Source organism: Neopsephotus bourkii, unplaced genomic scaffold (genome assembly GCF_033783945.1).
Source record: "Neopsephotus bourkii isolate Nb327-2 ecotype Australia unplaced genomic scaffold, CSIRO-AGI_Nbou_v1 NB_1638, whole genome shotgun sequence".
NCBI lineage: Eukaryota > Metazoa > Chordata > Aves > Psittaciformes > Psittacidae > Neopsephotus > Neopsephotus bourkii.
Genome location: NW_026902113.1, coordinates 169381 through 187630, shown reverse-complemented (window position 1 = coordinate 187630; position 18250 = coordinate 169381). Strand labels below are relative to the sequence as shown.

The 18250-nt window shown below is 45.2% G+C and overlaps 1 long non-coding RNA gene across 1 annotated transcript; it reads right to left on the bottom strand.

The window, feature by feature from the left end:
* Window positions 1-9507: 9507 nt before the first annotated feature.
* LOC133223561 (uncharacterized) lies at window positions 9508-11017 on the bottom strand. Its single transcript, XR_009728607.1, has 3 exons — window positions 10919-11017; window positions 10394-10559; window positions 9508-9683 (listed from the first exon to the last, which is right to left on the bottom strand). It is a non-coding gene; the product is annotated as an uncharacterized LOC133223561 (long non-coding RNA).
* Between the last annotated feature and the right edge of the window lie 7233 nt (window positions 11018-18250).

Sequence of the window (18250 nt, the reverse complement as noted above, 5' to 3'; positions counted from 1 at the left end):
TTTCACTTCAGGTTTCTGCTAAAAAGCTTCTTGCAGGGTTTGACTCCCAGTAACTGCCAAAAAAGTGTTGCAAAAACCATTGCCAAGAGCTGGGTTCTTCCCCAGAATTCAGATCGCCATAAATGTCACTGTAAAGGTGAGACAGAAGAAGTATAATTAGACGTAAGGAAGGATCGCAAGCATTACTGATACAGATTTAGACAGGCAGGTAAATTACAACATAGGCATTTTACAACTGGAAGAGTTAATGCTGCAGGCTGGGGGGGGGCTTGCTCACAAGAAGTGATGGGGCTTTATGGGGGCTCTTGGCACAGCACTCAAGAAACAGCTCTGCTAGGTCAGCTCTACTCACTTTGGGAGTACAATTTAAAGTACTGGCCATGTGTAACAGCAAGGTTTGATTCAGATTAAAGACATGTAAGTGAAAGCCAGATTAGTGCCTACATCTTGTCAGCTGAGCAGCTCTCCAGACCCTGTTGAGTTCATCATTTCAGTTACCTCTTGGCTTGAGGATCTGTTTGCTGCCCATAGAATCATAGAAGGGTCTGGGTTGGAAAAGACCTGAAGATCATCCAGTTCCAACCCCCTGTCATGGGCAGGGACACCTTCCACTAGAGCAGGTTGCTCCAAGCCCCATCCAACCTGGCCTTGAACACTGCCTTCTTTGGGCAGCCTGTTCCAGGGTCTCAGAAGTACCTGCTGAGATACCCAAGTTTATCTGAGGCCCACATGGTACCAGAAAACATGGGCGAGTAGAGAACGAATGGAAGGGTGTTTCCTTCTGGAGTAGCTTGTAGTAGTTAGGTGGGATGTGGCTACTCAGAGCACCTCAGTTGTCTGTGTGTCGACCACTGACTTGAACCCTCATTTCCATCAACTGCAACAGTTTAGAGACCAACCTTGTGTATAGGCATCTTCCATTAGAGGGTCAGGGGAACTGTCTTCATCTAAATGCAGTTGTCCAATAATCTGGATCTGACAGCTACCCGAAACATCACTGTGCAGAGCACAGTAACACTAATACTTGGTCATGGGCTCTGAAGAGAGAAATAAAGCTTGCAAAAGTGCATATGGCCAGAACATGACTTAGTTAAGAGGGTTAGGGCTGTTGAAAGATAGGTTTGGTAATATTCAGAGGTGGATTGAGCCCGCAGATTAAAGAGGCTTAAATGCAAGTAGAAATCAAAATCATGATATTCCTAGCAATCAGTTCTTACCATACTTAATCAGTGGTCCCAGCTCTTGCAATTTTATCATGATTATCCTTGAATTCCAGTTTCACGAGTTCAAGCTCCAGTCTTGGAAATTGATTCCAGTCTTGGGAATGGGCTCCTGAGAGTGCCAGCTTCCGTTTTTAACAGTTATGGGGGGGAAGCTTGAAAGTGTGACTTGAGCATATGCCAAAGATTTCGAAAAATAAATAAATAAAATGAATGCCAAATGTCCATTTTTATAAAAAACTCAAACACTCTTTATTTTAAAGCTAAACTCTTGACTTTGGGGTCCTGGTTCATTATTCCTGAATGCCTGATAGCGGGAATACTGATAACTCAGACCCTCTTTCAAAAGGATGTGTGGAAATAGACTGAAAGAGCTGCAGTGTTCTGGAATAATGGGTCCCTGGCGAAAACCTGAGGAATGCTTGTTCTCTGTGGAAAAGCTGGTAAATGGATAATGCTTGATCTCCTTCTTTCCAGATTAAAATAACAGAGGAGGGGCAACAAAGAAGATGTGCCTGGACACGTGAGATAAACAGCGCAAGTAAACAGGGCAGCTGTCTCTGGAGCAGCTCAGCATACTGATACCATGGAAGTGGAGAGGCAGCACTCATGGTCTCCCAAGGCAGCAGGTGTTGGAGAGAAGGTGTGTGGAGCTGGGATACAGGTAGGGAGACAATGGAGCACCCTTGCTTGTTTTACCTGCAAGACTGGGCTTGGCACGTTCAGAGGCGAGGCAGAGACCACCAGACATGTAGAAAGATGTGTTCCCATCAGTCTCCACTTTCCCTTTCCTTTGCCAGGCAGCTCTGTGGATCTCAAAGTGCTTATGAAGACCGTGTGCCTCCAGAAGGGATTTCTGTTTCCAGCGTGTTATCAATAACAAGAACACCACAGACACTGTACAAACCTCCGACATAAATTCTTTTCCAGTGCATAAGATAGTGTTAGGACCTGTCATGGGCTGAAAGACATATTGACCTGTTGGGTCATTTGGAGCCACAACACTTGGCCAAGGAATGGCCCCATCTCAGGGCTCCTTTTAAGCCTAATGCCCCTTGATGTAGCTTGTCCCTACCAGCCACTTTCTTCTGCTCCAAAAACCCATGTGCTAGATGCTGCTCATCATCTGCCAGCCAGCTGCAGAGCATATGGAGCCACAGGGCAGGAGAGAGGCTGCAGCACATGCAAGAGACACAGTGAGGAGGGACACAACATGAGCCTTGCACTGAGTGCATGAGATCTCATGGGTCTGCTCATTGAAGTGTAGGAAGGTGGATGTTTGCTCCAGACCTAATGCTGACTACTGCCACTGAAAATGGGGAGAGGCTCAGGAGCCCATCACCAACCCACACAAGCATCCTGGGTTGCTTACCATGGATCAGGTGGGGAAAAGGGCCTGGATTTGTTGCTTGGAGCAGTCAAACCACAGCACAGAACAAAAAGCCTTCTCAGTATGTCTGTGTGGAAGACAAACCTGACACTTTAGAGTTTGTAGCAGAGCTCTAAATGGAAAACAGAGGCTGGGGAAGGGTTTTATTTTTCCACCTCTGGTTTTGTGGGAGAGAAAAAACTCTAAAATCTTGCTCAAAAGCAGGTATGTGCCTGCAAACAGGATTTATTTTTATGAGATTTATTTTTAATTTCGTCCAGATGTTTATTTATAAAATAATTCAGGATTTATATCCAAACAGACATCAAAGAAACCTTCTGGGAGTATCACTGTTAGTAGCAAAGGGGTTTAATGATCCACAAGGCAAGTGAATGGGTTTGAGCAGTGTCAGAGTGCCTTGGGGGAGCACATGCATGAATCCAATTAGGAACCAGTTCCAAGGTCACTCAGACACGGGAAAGATGCCTCCTTTGGGAGAAGGATGCCAACTATTATGCACAGTGTGATATGGGATATTGCAGAGCACACATGCTTTCTTAAAGACAGTACCAGGAGGAGTTTTCCTTGGAGAGTGCCACGTAAGCTATCCACAACACCAATTGCCTTGGGTCATTCTACTCCCAAGTCTTTCCCATTGGAACTTGATGATCTTAAGGTCCTTTCCAACCCTAACTATTCTATGATTCTATGTTCTTAATTCCCCTTCATGCAACCTGTAAATCCCACCTCTCCTTGGAGGTAACATCTGAAGCTGTCCCCCAGTTTGAAGATAGATAGACAAATCCCATTATCCCTGTGCAAATTTAATGGGACAGGTACTGATGTGTCATGTTAGTGTCTATTCACTTCACCTCCACACAATGTGCAACGGTTTGTTTGCTGTTACAGAAAAACACTTAATTACACTGTTCAAACTTTGTGTTTTTCTATAACTGGTTTCTATCAAACAGCGGTAAGTAGCTCTTTGTACCCTCAGTGAGTTCTTGTAAGTCAATATAAACTAAGTCTAAGTTGCATAACATGTCTACTCCAGTTTAATAACATACAGTGAAAAGAACCTTTTATCAAATTTGTGCAGATTTGCTTGCAATTGCCTCTTTTATTGACATCAGATTGACTGAGTAAAAAGATGCACTCTGGTGCTTTAGTCAGAGGCTTCCATTGACTTGTGCCTCTGCTACTAAAACTTCATTCTTCGCTGAAAAATCACAGATCAGCACTAAAGATCTTCTCTGTCCTCCAGAGCTGAGCTCCACATCATGGAATAGGCATGGTACAGGAATGGATGGGATCCCCCACTTAACATGGATGGGATCCCCCTTTCTGTGGGTTTTCCTTTGACCACCTGCCTGCTCCAGGGCAGCTCCAAGCAGCACTGGATGGCATGGCCAAATGTGACAGCTTCCAGGATGTGCTCTTTGCTGCTGGGGGATGAGGATGTCCCCTGTACCATGTCCCCACAGGCATGGCCAAGGAGCTGGCTCCTGCCTGCTCATCTTGGCTGCATTAGTGCTGGCCAAACTGGATGGGTCTTTATAGATAACCCTCTCCTGCCTGCCTTATCCTGAACCCAAAGAGGGAAGAACACAGTTTGGGAGAACTTCCCACTTCTGAAATGGGGCTGCTGGCAGGCCTGTGCCCTGCAGTGCTGAGAGCAGCAGCAGGAAGTGTGGTTGCATGTGAAAACAAGCAGATTTGAAACAGTATTCACTCCAAGGGATTACACAAATAACACCCCAGTGACAATGGAGCTATTTACTCAGTTGACAGTATGAAGAAAGTATCTCCTTTTATCTACTTATGGTGGTTAGTGGGTTCGTCTCTCTCTGCAGCCTCTGTTGTTACTTGCTGCTTCCCTTGATGCTCCTCTCTGGTACTTTTGTTCCAGCTCTCTTTAAAAAGCTGTTTATTTGAGGAGGGTGTAGACTTCATGCCAGAGAAGGGCAGCTGCAAAGGCGCACAATGAGCAGCCTCACAGATTCCCAAACGTGTTCATATTGGCTGCTAGGGACCTATTGGCCATTGAAAGCACTTTCCTTCAGCCCACCCTGACCCTATGAGCCTCCTGTTCAGCCTCCTATGAGAGATGAGAGCAAAACTAAGGGTGCATCTTCCTCGAAAGGCTGCACCATCTCCATGTCTTCAGGAGACAGGCTTGGTTTGTTTGCACACCTCTATACTTGTCCCACACGTCTCATATATTGCCCATGCTACCTCACCAAGGCTGAGTAATGGCATAGAAAAGATCACGACAATGGTTTAGGCTTCAAAGTTCGTACTTAGAAGACCACTGCACAGTTCATAGCTCTGTCACACACACCTTGTGATGGTGTTTATGGAGGAACTATCTCACTGTTCGTGGCATTAGAGCTGAAAATAACCCTTACAACTAAAATAACTCCCTTGCTCAGGAGTGGTACAAGGCAGATGGATCTGTCAGCCCTTAGAGTAAGTGATAAAAATGATTCCATCATATTTCCAAAATGTGGACACCACTGAAAGGTGCAGACACTGTCTGCCCACACCAGGTAAATAACACCGACGACTGACCAGTTGGTGTATCCCATTTTGCATTTATACTCCCTGGACTGAACTGTCCTAAACACAAATAAACAGCTAATGTGGTGTCCACGCTGTTCAAATGGGACCAGCAGCAAAGAAGGACTTTTGTGATGCGATCCACTGCAACACTTGCCAATTCAAAGCCATCAAACCAGCCGTAAGGCGCAGAAACTTTGGGTCACTACAGGTCTGGGCAATACAAACAGGATTTATTAGAGTAAGTTTAAGCCATCTAACAACTAAAGTTCAAGGCTAGACTAGTAATTTTGGGTTCCTCTACAGACAATTTGTGGTTACCTTCAGAGAGCAGCTTAGAGACATCTAGGTTGAATTGTCCTTTCAAGGTGCCTTTCTCCATTGCCTAGAGTGGAAGCCTAAAAGGCCAAACTGCTAATCTTTAAATAGCCAAAGGCAGATAAAACAAGTTCCAGTGGCTTTCAGTAGTGCGTGGTAGAGCCCTGTGAAAGGTAGAAAGTTCAACTGTCCACTCAATGAACCATAAAGTCTCTCTTGTGCAGTTAATTCTGTCTGAGGCTGAAGACGACCGCTTTGCCATCGGCTTTCGTGCTGTAATCATCTCCCATTATCTTAAAAGACCTATTTCTGGGAGCTTTTTTATGCTTTATTGTTGATATTAATTGAAGCCAAAGGAAAAGAAAGAAATGGTTAGTGAACACCAAAGTAAGAAGGGAAGGACGTTGTGGTTGTCCTGCCAAACCTATATGGAGTCAAGGCAGATTTCGTGTCTTCTGGCTCTTCTGTGCTGCTGAAAGGATTCATTGAGTATTCTGTGACAAGTAATGACCTTTCCTCTCCCACTCATTGGGTTAAGGTCCTGAAGCCAGTTATAGGGTGTATTAGGGAGCTGTAAACACAAATAAGTGCTGCTCTTTCAGCTACTAGAGACAAAAAAAATGGATCTCATGACTTCCTGCCAATAGAAAGGCACATGTGTTTTCTATCTGTTGGTAAAGAACCCAGTGATACCGAGCTTTGCTGGAGGAACATCTGTATTTTTTAATGGACATATAAAACCTTTCCTTCATGAACCAAGATTCATTTCACATCCAATATGTAATTCCACCAGTCTGCAAAGGCTTCTGTGGCTCACTAAACAGTTCTTAGACATATTTTCAGTTCCAAAAGACAGATCAAGAAATGAAAAATCTCTGCTCCCCAGCCCACTCTTCATCTCACCACCAGTAGTTAGGGGAGCAGTGGGTATGGAGGAGGAAAGAAGCAAGTTCCTGTGCGGTGTAGAGAAATGGAGCAGCAAATGGAGAATCCTCATAGAGCTGAGCTGAAAAAGCATGGGTAAAAAGGAGTAAAAGAGTAGGACCCTGGCTGGATAGAGAAAGAAGAAAATCTCCATCCATAATGACTGAGTGACATGAGGTAGACAAAAGAAGCTAATACCCATCATTTTCTTGCACACGTATAGAGTTACCTGCTAAAGACAACTGAGATGGCTGATGGAGAAGAAGACAGGATATTTGGAAGTGAGCAGCTTAAAGGAACGTGAATAGATATGTATATTTGTCAGTAATTGAAGTTGGAGCCAATGCTGGGGTAGAGTCATTACCAACTGGGGTAAGAGATGGAGACTGATATGAGAAATCCATTCTCTAAATGGAAGTGACTGGCCAAAAACAGTGATATGATGAGAATATGACTAATAATGTGACAAGGGCCCAAACCACAGACATTAGGCCTCGATTCAGAGCTGGATCTCTCTCAGTGCAGTGGCAGTGAGAGCCAGCCCGTACAAGAGCAGGACTGAACTGTGAAGGCTGGATACAAACTTGGTCTTGCAGAGATTTGGGTTTGGCTTCTCTTTACTGAAAATGACATTTATTATAATAAATGGTGGCTGAATTTCCAAAATCTCGAGGCTGAAGCGTGTTCCTGCTGCTTCTGTGTTTACCTTGAACAAAGCTGAATACCTGCATTTAAAGCACAGCTCCAGAAATCCCACAGGAAAAGAAAACTTTCAGTAAGAACCAGAAATATGCAGGAAGCACAGCTTCTTTGACAGAAATGGTCTCTTTCATCATGAATCCCGTCCAAAATCCCAATAGGCAAAGACAAGTGGGTATGAGCAGAGACTCGTCTAAATGAAGTTCATCTCAGGGTCAGTACTAAAAAGGGTGGAAGGGTGGAGGAAGAGGGATCCCATTTTGGTGAAAGGTTTTATCCCTTAAAGCCTACCTTACATTGTGCATTTTCAGAGTCAGATAAGGGAAGAACATCCCCTATGGCTGCTTATATATATTGAGTTACAGCTCATTATGTGGAGGAGAGGAGCTGCTAGCCTACAGCAGTTTCAGGCTGTTCATACTGCAGTTGTGAACGAATTAGGTGGTCTCTTCCTGTGCCTCATTAACCCTTAGAGGCACAATGTCATGGAGAAACAGGAGAGATTATTTACAGTAGACAGTAGATACAGTTTTAATTAAGGCAAGGTCCACGCTGAGGCATCCCATCCAAGGTCTGAGTCTCCTTGAAGCTCAAAGTAAATTGGATAATCTGGAATTCCACTTTGAAAGCAACCCCCTACAATCCACAGAGTATCTCTAAAGCACAGCTGCCTTCTGCATAACCAGGCAGAGGTTGATTCATCTCATCGCTCATTACTTTTATTGCCAACTTCATAGGTTTTGATTGCACAATGCAAAAGTGATAACAGCACCGCAGGGCAGCAGAATGACTCATCAGGCATTACTGCTCCCTGTTAGCAAAGGCTTTTCTATTTACCTAGGTGCTTGTGCTGCCTTCATCTCCCTGGTGTTTGAGTGCTTCCCAAACAAATAGAACTCCATCTCTGCCCGTGCTTCCTCTGCAGACCCAGCAGGAGTGTTAGGCTGCTGCGTGTGCCAAGGTTCTGAGACTAATATGCAATATAAGGCATGACCTGTCCCCACCAGACCATTGCCAGCTGTGAGATGGAGACTAGGAATATGGTGCCCCAGCAGAGAGGTAAACAGGGAATTCACACAGTTGGTGACACTCATAAACATAAATAGCCAGTCTCCTTACATATTTTTTTGAGACTAATAGAACTTAATGCCCTCAAAGATTTGTTTCTTTGGCACAGATTTTGCAAGGGGAAACAGAGCCAAACTTAGCTCCCAGATCACTGGACATGAGGTATGCCTTCCATCTCATCCCAGGCAACAGCAGGGAAAGCAGTGTATTTTCAGATTTGTTCTGTGTGATGATGTTCCCAGGAGCTTGGATCTGCAGGAGAAAGTGAGGATAACAGCAAATGGGATAACCCCCGTGTTGTCCTTTGGGAAACAGCTGCCTGCTGAATACTGAAAACAGGGACAAATTTGCTCTGGATAACCCCTCACAAATGTGCATGCTCATCACCATCCCCTTCAGATCCCGGAGGACAGTAACACCATTGATCTGCAGTCACAGAAGAGGATAGTTCCCCTTGAACCTGGGTTTAAGTGAACCTGACAACCCAAAGAAAATGTGGGTCTTGAATGCCCATCCCTTGCCCCTTGGCTTACAAGACCAACATGAAACCTAAACTGTAGTCCTCAAACAGCTTGGGACAGTGGATTAAAAACCCCACTGCAGTCACATTCAAGCATGCACAATTGGACTTGAACCAGGGAATGGTTGCACAGGGACTGATCCATCATTCTGTCTTGTTGAGGACTGACTCAACTCTGAGTTTTCCTACAACCCCAGAAGCATTTGGTCCGGGGCTGACACTGCAGGCACCATCCTGTATTAGTAACACAGTCTCCAATGGCCAGATCAGGGTCTGGGGCTCCAGATCACACCCACCTCTAATGACATGATGGTCCAAAACTTCTGATAAGAAGAAAGACCTACACATGCCACCAGGGCAGTTTCAGACAGCATGGATGCTGACCTGCACCCTCTCTTCACCCTCCTGCAGATCTTCTGCATACAGGGACCATGATGGCTGCAGAATGTGGCCCGCAGCGGGTTTGGAGTGGGACCAGAGACAACATAATTCCTGGAGAGCACTGCACACCAGGGATGTCAGAGGGGCAGGGACAAGTATTAGTTTAACATGTTTAACTTGAGCTTGTACTATTTTAAGATGCAAAACCTCACAGAGGCTCCAAACTGATTGCAGCTAAAAAAGACTTACTCTGCTATTTGAGTTTATTTCTTTATAAAAGGCAGAATTTATGCTTTATTTAAAAATACAGTTTCTCTAAGTTGGCAAGGTCTTCATAGCTATGTGGCAAGGATTAATATATCTGAGTTTCTAACCGGATTTTTTATCTCCCAAATATCTTTCCTGCCATTACACAGGACCAGGACCGTATGTGATAACATCACATCTAGCTTTGTGATGGAATGAAGACATGTAATGAGGCTGGCCTCAGCGTGGGGTCTCCCCATTTGAGTCCTTGCAGAGGAACGGGAACAACAAGAGCCAGTTGCATTCAGGATCCCATAGGTCTGCACAAAGACCGGTGTCACCGAAGCCTACTGTTGCTGAGCCACAGGCGGTTTCCTTCCTACCACAGACATCAAAGGAGAATATAGCTTCTTAATTTGCAGTCAGAAGATGACACTGAGATGTCCGTGTCCTCTGCGGAGCAGCAATAGGCTACCCTAAATTATAAAGGGCAGGGAAGAACTGTTTTGGTTTGTTTTTATGAGAAAATAGAGTTTGAGGTTATGGGAATTCCATAAAGGACAATGTCTCACAGTAGTAAAAGATTATAAAACCGAATTACAGTTCAAACCAGTAAGTGTTACATTATGCACGGAGACACATTGACTGTAAGGCTTAACAATACACCAAAGCCGCCAACACTAGAGCAAGGCAAAGGGCCTCCTTTTAAAACTCAGTTTAATAGTGCCTGACATAGAATGAGTAATAATGTTAAGCAACAGAGAATGGACCATAAAACAGTGCTATATGCAATAGCTATTATCCTATGTGCTAATCTTCATATCACATTATTTCCTCAAATAATCATAATATTGTGCCAACAGCCCCTTCATTCCAACTCATTATTTCTCCAGCTTGCTTCCTTCACAAGGAATAGGACTCATGCTAACAATGCCCTCAGGGTCCATGAGCAAAGCTGCGTGCTCGGGTACCCAGAACAGAGGAAGTCTCTTTCTTGGTCCTTTTCTTCAGTTGTCTCTGTTTGTTCCTTCATGCAATTACAAGGTAGTAGGAAAGATTTTCATGGAATAGAATAAAGAAATCCTTTACTGTCACAAGTCTTCTGACTGCTCTTCTGGTTTATGCCTGTCACGTGTTTATTCTCCTTGTTCTCACTTCTCACCAGTTGGGTTCTAATGTTTGCGCCTCTCTTGGTGCAGTCTCTGCTCTAACATTGTACAGCGTGTTCCTGCTGAGAACTATCAGCTTTGACTTTCTGCAAATAAAAAACCCTCTTGTCATTATTTTGTCACACTTTCAGCTTCTACTAAATAACTAATTCACAACAATAAACCTCCTGGTTGCCATTAGAGGCAGGCTGCCAAGCGGTTCAGATGCAATCTCGTGTTATGTTGTTTTTATAAAGGTTTCCCAAAACCCAGCGTGAATAGACTCGGGTTTTGTGACTTAAAGTAAAATATTTGTTTAATTTTACATTCAAAATGTTGCTACCCAGAGCTGGAAATGTGAATGCAATGATTTGAGGCCATTACGCCAGCACAAACAAACTTCTCGTGCAAGCTCATACACAAACCCAAATGTCTACATGGAAGAGGTTAAAATAAGTAAGCTCACCTTGTTCTTTCTTTGCATCTCCCTCTCTGTCCATGTCTGTCCCCTACTATCTGCCCTTACATTTCAGTTCCTGGCACTGGGTCTGGGTTTTTGGGGTGATTTGTACAGCATCTATCACAGTGGGAGGGGAACATAAATAAACAGCAGTGAAGTTGTCATTTCAGATCACAAGGTGTACGTGCGTCTTACCTGTGGCCCGTATCGGGCCAAATGCATCATTTCTGCCATGCAGCAAACAAAGCCCTGGATGCTGATCAGACGTGAGGACCAGGCGTAATGCTGATAAGGCAGAAGGAGGAGGGGGGCCCAGGGTGGGATGTGAGCAGTCTGACATCCCTGACAGGGCTGAAGGAACTGAAATGGCTTTGAGCGATGTCAGCAGCAGAATACCAGATGCATTATGGAAAACTTCGTTTCAGTGGCCTCAGAGGGTACAAACCATCCCTCACATTTTCCTACACTGTTGTTTATGAATTCCACCGTGACACGGTCCCACCAACCAACACAGAATGGCTTTAGCAAGATTTTTCTTCTACTTGTATATTAACCAATTCATTGGTGCACTGATGCTTGTTCCATCCATCTAATGACACAACTCAATGGGTCTTTGCAAGATTTTGTGCAATAAATGTGGCGGCCATTAACTTTCCCTCCTCTTGGGCACTTGAGAAGATAAAAACCCCCTCTTTCTGCTGTAAATTTCTGCTATAAATCCACAGATGCAATTGCACACAATCCAATTTCAGCCTCTTGGGCCCACATTCATCCTTGTCCAACTATTCCTCTTGACTGAGCTGATTAGATTATAGACAAGGGCAGGCTCTCTAAATGCAAGGTCATGTGGCTTAAATTAAATCTAAAGGAGCTACAATAATATATATAACAGAACTTAGACATCTTTACTATGAAAGAGGTGGGGAAAAGGTGCTCAGCTGGCTCCACTCTGGCATCATTTGGTCTTGAGAAGAATAAAGTGGCTTGGTCTTCCTTTGGAAATCCATAGGGACCTGGTTCCCAGAAATGTTCATAATCTGATTTCTCCCAGAAGCCAAATTTCTGAAACCATTTGATGTTCCTGCAGGTACTGTGTAACCTATGGGTGACATGCTGCCCTCACCACTGCCTTTGAGCAACCAAATGGGAGGAAATGGGACAGACGCCAGAGCGAGCAATAATGCTGCCTCCCGTAAATCACACTGCAACTTACTGTACACCATGTCTGGGCTGCAGAGTACAGGTTTGAAACCTATGCTGTTTTAAAAAGCTTGTTGGCGTGGTGTACCATACAGTTATTTTATCCTACGAACAAAGCAGCTCGCGATTTTCTGGCTATTGTCTGCCTTTTTTTCCCTTCCTTTTAGAACAAACGGATGATGGAGTTACACAATATGTGACACACGCTGCTTATTTACCAGGATCATAAAAGGCCCCTATTTCCCAACACACAGAGTGAACTGAACAAGCCTCTGTGCTCAGAGTTCCCAGCCTTGGTCTGGCTAGCCATCAGCCCAAAAGCGCTTCCTTACGAGTGCTTCCCCACTCCTCCTCATTGCCTGCTTGCCCTCCTTATTGCTTTGTTTGCCCTCCTCACTACTGTTTCTGCTCCTCTCACCCCCCTGCATTCAGCTTTATCCAGCAAAGCATTTTCTCTTGGACCCCATCAATACTGTCCCTGTTAACAAGCACTAGAAGTGAAAATCTGAGATTTCATTCGTGGGAATTAGAATGAGAATAAAGTGATTTGGCTTGAACTGAAAGGTTGACCAGCTGAAGTAATGAGAACAAGGCAAGAGTGGTATGGAAAGGGTAGCTAATCTGCATTTTGCTAATCTGATCTAGCCACAGAGCCAGGAGAAGCAGCTCATCAAGCAGAACAAATGCTGAATGCTCATGCATTTCTGAAATGTACTGTCATCAGCTTACATCTCAAAACCAGAACCGTTCTGGGTATTTAACTGGAAACAACTGAAATTCTAGAGCTGGATGTGAAATTCTGCTTTGAGGTAAGAACTGAGGCAGAACTAGAGCTGGCCTGCTGCACAAGGGGTAGAATATGAGCTATAAGTGCTTCATTGCTAAAACAAGCTGCATTAGCACTGGTCCCCCAGCAGCCTCACCAGGCAGCCTGGCTCAATCCTCACTGCTGTGATGCATATTTTGGGCATCTACTGCCACTATTTAACTGCACAGAGCTACTCCAACTCATAGTTTTGGGGTGATCCAGCAGGTGAATGAGAGTTAAGTCCTGGGAATAAACCAGGACCTCGTCTTTCTGAATCCAGCTCTTCCCCAAGAGCCCAAGTGCAGGGAAAGCTGCATGGCCTCCAGCAATGTGGGAATGGTGAGCAGTAGCAGAGAGGCTGGAGTTAAAACAAAGCTCCTCTCTCAAGCATTTGAGCTTAGGCAGAAAACATTCGAGCAAGTGTTACCAGATGGGAGATGGGATGCTACAGCAGGGCCTCATGGAGGCTGGGGGCATTGGTCTCCTGGTGGTACCCCTGAGAAGCTGGCGTTTCACCAGCCCGTGCAAGTCCAGCAGGTACAAATGAACTGATGTTGGAGTAGTGCTTTCCAAAGCAGAAAGGGGAAGGGCAAGCATAGAATATGAAGGAGGGAAGAAAACATCAAACACAAGGAAAGAGCAAATGAAAAAGGATAAGAATGGAGGAAGAGTGGGGGAGAGCTGACACACAGAAACAAGTGAAACATGGCAGGAAACTGACAAGAGACAGGGACCTTAAATGCACCCTTACAGGTGCCTTTGCTTCATTTTCACCTGCACGTGCCTTTTGACCCTTTGTAGGTCAAGCTCAAGATTGCAAGTCATGAACCTTGCAGAGGAATGTGCCTTGTTTTGAAGGGTTTTCCTTCAAATTCCAGTCAGTCACACCAACAAAAATACTGAGCAAAAGCCACAGCTTCGTTTGATTCAGTGCAAAGGTCAGCCTGAATGAGAGCTTGGACGAAGCCAAGGAAACAGCCCAAAACACACTGTTAAAAGAAGCAACAGATTCACCTCTAGTGGTTCATGCCCAGGGTGGCTATTTCTGTTATTATTTATACCCTTTATGGGATAAGATGAAGATGTTCATTCTATCTTGGGAACAGCTGCTGGCTGCTGATGCCATGTCTCTCTACCACATCTCGCCAGCTTCAATCCAGCCAGATCAACCCCCACCACACAGATGCAACTTAAGCCAGCATCAAAGTCCTTTCCCCAGACAAGCTCTGTATGCCTGTGCAGATGGGTCCTGAACGGTTCCATTCAGGTTTTGGGAATGCTAAATGCTCATCGAAAACATGCCATTTATCACGCTCCAAACCCATCCATGTGACCCCTGGGATCATTTGTTTGCAGGAGTTTGACTGCTGGCATCCATGTGAATGCAGTACCACAGATGCCCCTGCTTAGGACACCCTGGCTAATCTTTATGTCTATATAACACTCTGAGGATGGTTCTGTCCATGAAATTTAGCTTTCATGGGAATTGCACTGAATAAAGAAGTGGGTGCAAGGACCAGGTCCTTGAGACCTCATGGGGAATCCCAGCTGGGTCCCAGTGCATCCTCAGGAGAGGACATCAAGCACCAAGGGAGGTGTCACAGACACAGGCTCCCCAAAGCAGACGCTGCTGAGGCCAGGGCTGGTTGAGCTTCCCAGCTACAGGGCCTTGGTAGCCACAGGGAACATGACTCAGCCTCCAGGAGGGGCTGTGGGTTGGGTGTGAAGAGCAAAGATTGTATTCTATAGCAAACAAAACCCCCTAGATTTGAAGAGATGGAATAAAGATGTAAATGCTCTGCCCCGCAGCAGAAGCATGGGGAGAGTCAAAACACCCTGGTGGGAAGGGGCTGAGTCCCACCCTGCGGGTGCAGTTAGGGACTGCAGCCCTGCTCATGGGATGTGAAAAGAAAACATGGCAACAACAGAGGAGAGACAGGAAAACCACCCTGCAGCAGCACACAACAAAACCTCAGTGTCTGTGTTGGTGGTAGTGTGAGTACCTAAACCAAGGAAAACAAAACAGACCCAATGGAGGGACACACAAAGTGCAGATGTGCTTCATCCACCCTGCACACCAGGGGCCAAGCACCAAAGGACTGAGCTCCCCATTCTCTCCGCACACTGTGAAGGCTGCATGTGCCCATGTGGGTCTGGGCCATTCCCAGCTGCAATCCCACAGTCCCAGCACCCACTGGGCGAAGGCATTGGGCATACAAAGTGCCTATGGTTTGATGAAATGCACTTCAACTCCCCCAAGGCTCTTCCCTACTGGGATCACCCTGATGGAAACAGCGTCGGAAACATTCCTGTTTGTAGCCCCAAATCCCTTCAGCTGCAAAACAAATAGTTTGGTCTCTTGTGCCAAACCTTCCCCCTTCTGTTGCCGCTCCTGCTTTTTCTGCCATGCCCCAGCACTCACTGATCTTGGTTCAGGTTAAAGCTGGTGGGAAATGACAAATCCTTTCCACATAAATCTTAACACTGGCTTGAGTTCGTTGAGAAACAGTGGTGATTTATGGGGGATTAGCAGATCAGAGTTGAGGAATGTAAAGAGGTTTAGGCTAACTAAGTGGAATGCTTAGAGCTGGGTCACGGAGAATTTGATGCAGGCTCAGGACTCTTAAATGGTGTGCAATAAAAAGCAGAAGAGGGAAGCGTGCGTTTCAAATGCCCCTTGCAGCATGGGAAATTGTTTTCCTATGTTACAATATGGAGATAAAGCTTAGGCAGCCTTCTGTGTGATGCTGGTTCCTGAAGGTTAGCGTAAACAGAACACTAAAGGTGCATTTATTTATGGTGTATTTTTATTGATTGTAGTTATACATTCCCAGCAGATGGAGGAATAGTAAGACAGTAAAGTCAGAAGGCAAATGGAGTGAAGTCAGGAGGCAGTGAGTCCCTATGAAATGTTAAAGGCAATGCAGTCAAGAAAGGGCTAATGGGTCTTTTTTTTTAATGGGAGAAGAAAGAGAGTCAAAAATAGAACAAATAGAAAAAACATCTTTTCTTTGGTCATGATGGGGAAAGTGAGGAATAACCCCCTTGTGCCTTGCTTTGATTTTGTTTTCCCCATTTGCTTTGTGGTGCTCTGTATCGTAAGTAAGCACATGACACTTCCTGAAGCTCAGGGCTTAATATCAAATCCCCAGGCTCGTAAACCAGCAGCCCCTCACTGGGCTTGTCAACAGCTGCCTTCTGCTGTTGGCTCACCCCAAACTTCGAGGCACATCACCAGCCCCGTGCATCGCACCCCACACAGGAGCACAGCCCTGCCCTGCCTCTGTGTGCGAGAAGCAAGCAGTGAGTATCAGCCAGGCAATCAAACGCTGAGGTTCAGCAGGCCAGGGGGATAATTACACATAGGCCAGCTCGAGTAAAATTATTTGGAATGACGCAAGTTGGTGCAGAATAATGCTGGTGTCAGAAGCCCTGACAGGGCCAGTGGTCTCACTGCAATTACTCATGTGAATTGCATTACGCAGGACTAGACCCTGTTTATTGCGTAACACTTACATATTTCGCTGCCCTGTAGTAGAATAATCTCTTTATCCGAGTAGTAATGAATATTTCTTATACGTTTTGCAATAAAACTTCAGAGCACTGCCAGACGGTTCTCTTCCTGAATTACCCCCTCTACTTAGTTCATAAGGCCAAAATTTCCTTTAATTTCACCAACTGCAAGACAAGAAGAGCAGCAATTAAACTCACCCGTATAAACTTTTTAATGTGGTTTTAGGGGATTCTTTAATGTTTGTATGTTACAGATAAGCCACGCATCCACCCATCCACTTAATTACAGGCCTAGTACCTCCAGTCACTCTGTTTTTTAATTGAATTCACTGCCCAGTTAGAATCTGGAGGAGCCTTTGCCATAACACGCCTGCCACCTGCACCTTCTACCGTCTTAGCTATGAGCGTCCAAAATGAACAGTTCTTTACCACTGTGGGACACTGCAAGCAGGTTTATTTTATAGCATTTCTTCCTTCATTCTCATGTAGAGGGCAAGAAATCACATCTCAGTATCCTGAGCTCTGAGCAGAGAGAGATGCACAGGGGTTAAATGATTACCTGTCACCTCCATTAAATGCAATCCTTTTGGAAGTGGCAAGTGATTCTCACTTGACTTGCTTCTGCGTAGAATCATAGAATAACTAGGGCTGGAAAGGACCTTAAGATCATCAAGTTCCAACCCCCCTGCCATGGGCAGGGACACCTCACACTAAACCATGTCACCCAAGGCTCTGTCCAACCTGGCCTTGAACACAGCCAGGGATGGAGCATTCACAACTTCCCTGGGCAACCCATTCCAGTGCCTCACCACCCTAACAGGAAAGAACTTCTTCCTTATATCCAATCTAAACTTCCCCTGTTTAAGTTTGAACCCATTATCCCTTGCCCTATCACTGCAGTCCCCAGTGAAGAGTCCAATGCACAACCCAAGACCCTTTCAGAGAACCTGTGTCTCCAGGCTGGGGTGTGACCAAGAAGCTCTGGACATCTCAATGTGGGCACCTTGTTCCTGATTCACAATCACCTGAAAACAGGGAGTAGAACCAAGACAGGCATGGATGAGCTAAGCAAAGAAACCTACCTTCCTATAAGAAGCCCACCATGCCCACCCAGGCACAGCAGCACTTCTCTTTCCAGCCCCTCTGATTATTAATTGCAAATAGTTCAGACAAACACCACTGGTCAGTGGTATTTCAAGCCACCCTTCAGTGACAGAGCAACATGTATTTGCATAATAATCTTCAAATCACCCATGGACTTTGACTGAACAAGGTTTCATTAGTGGATGGTAACAAAAGCTTGAGCTTGCTGTAATGGGGTGAGATATTCATCACTGAGATGTGAAGGTTAGTTGCTGCAGTGCAGCTATTTGTGTCAACTGAAAGAAAACAACCATGGGGAGGATACTGAAAAAGACCTAATTAACACACGGCCCCTGTGTTCAGCTATTGGGTCACTGCAAGAACCACCAGGGGTCACTTATCTGATCCCAAGGGTGGCAAAACCCAACTTGTTAAAATGCAGTTCACTTCACCAAAAAGAATATTAACATTTGCATAAGTCATTAAAGAGCGATGTCCTTTCCGACCCTAACTGTTCTGTGATTCCACGATTCTATGATGGGGATGGAACACTGTACCTTAAAGAAGCTGATGGACTCTCAACAATGACACCCTGCACTGCAAACTGCATTTCCACCAGCACCAGGGGAATTTCTGCCATTCAACACCAACGTCAGCAGAGTCACAGCAAAGATGAGGAACTGGTCTCTGGCTATTTGGCTGTCAAAGACCAATGCCATAAGGCAGCCACTAAG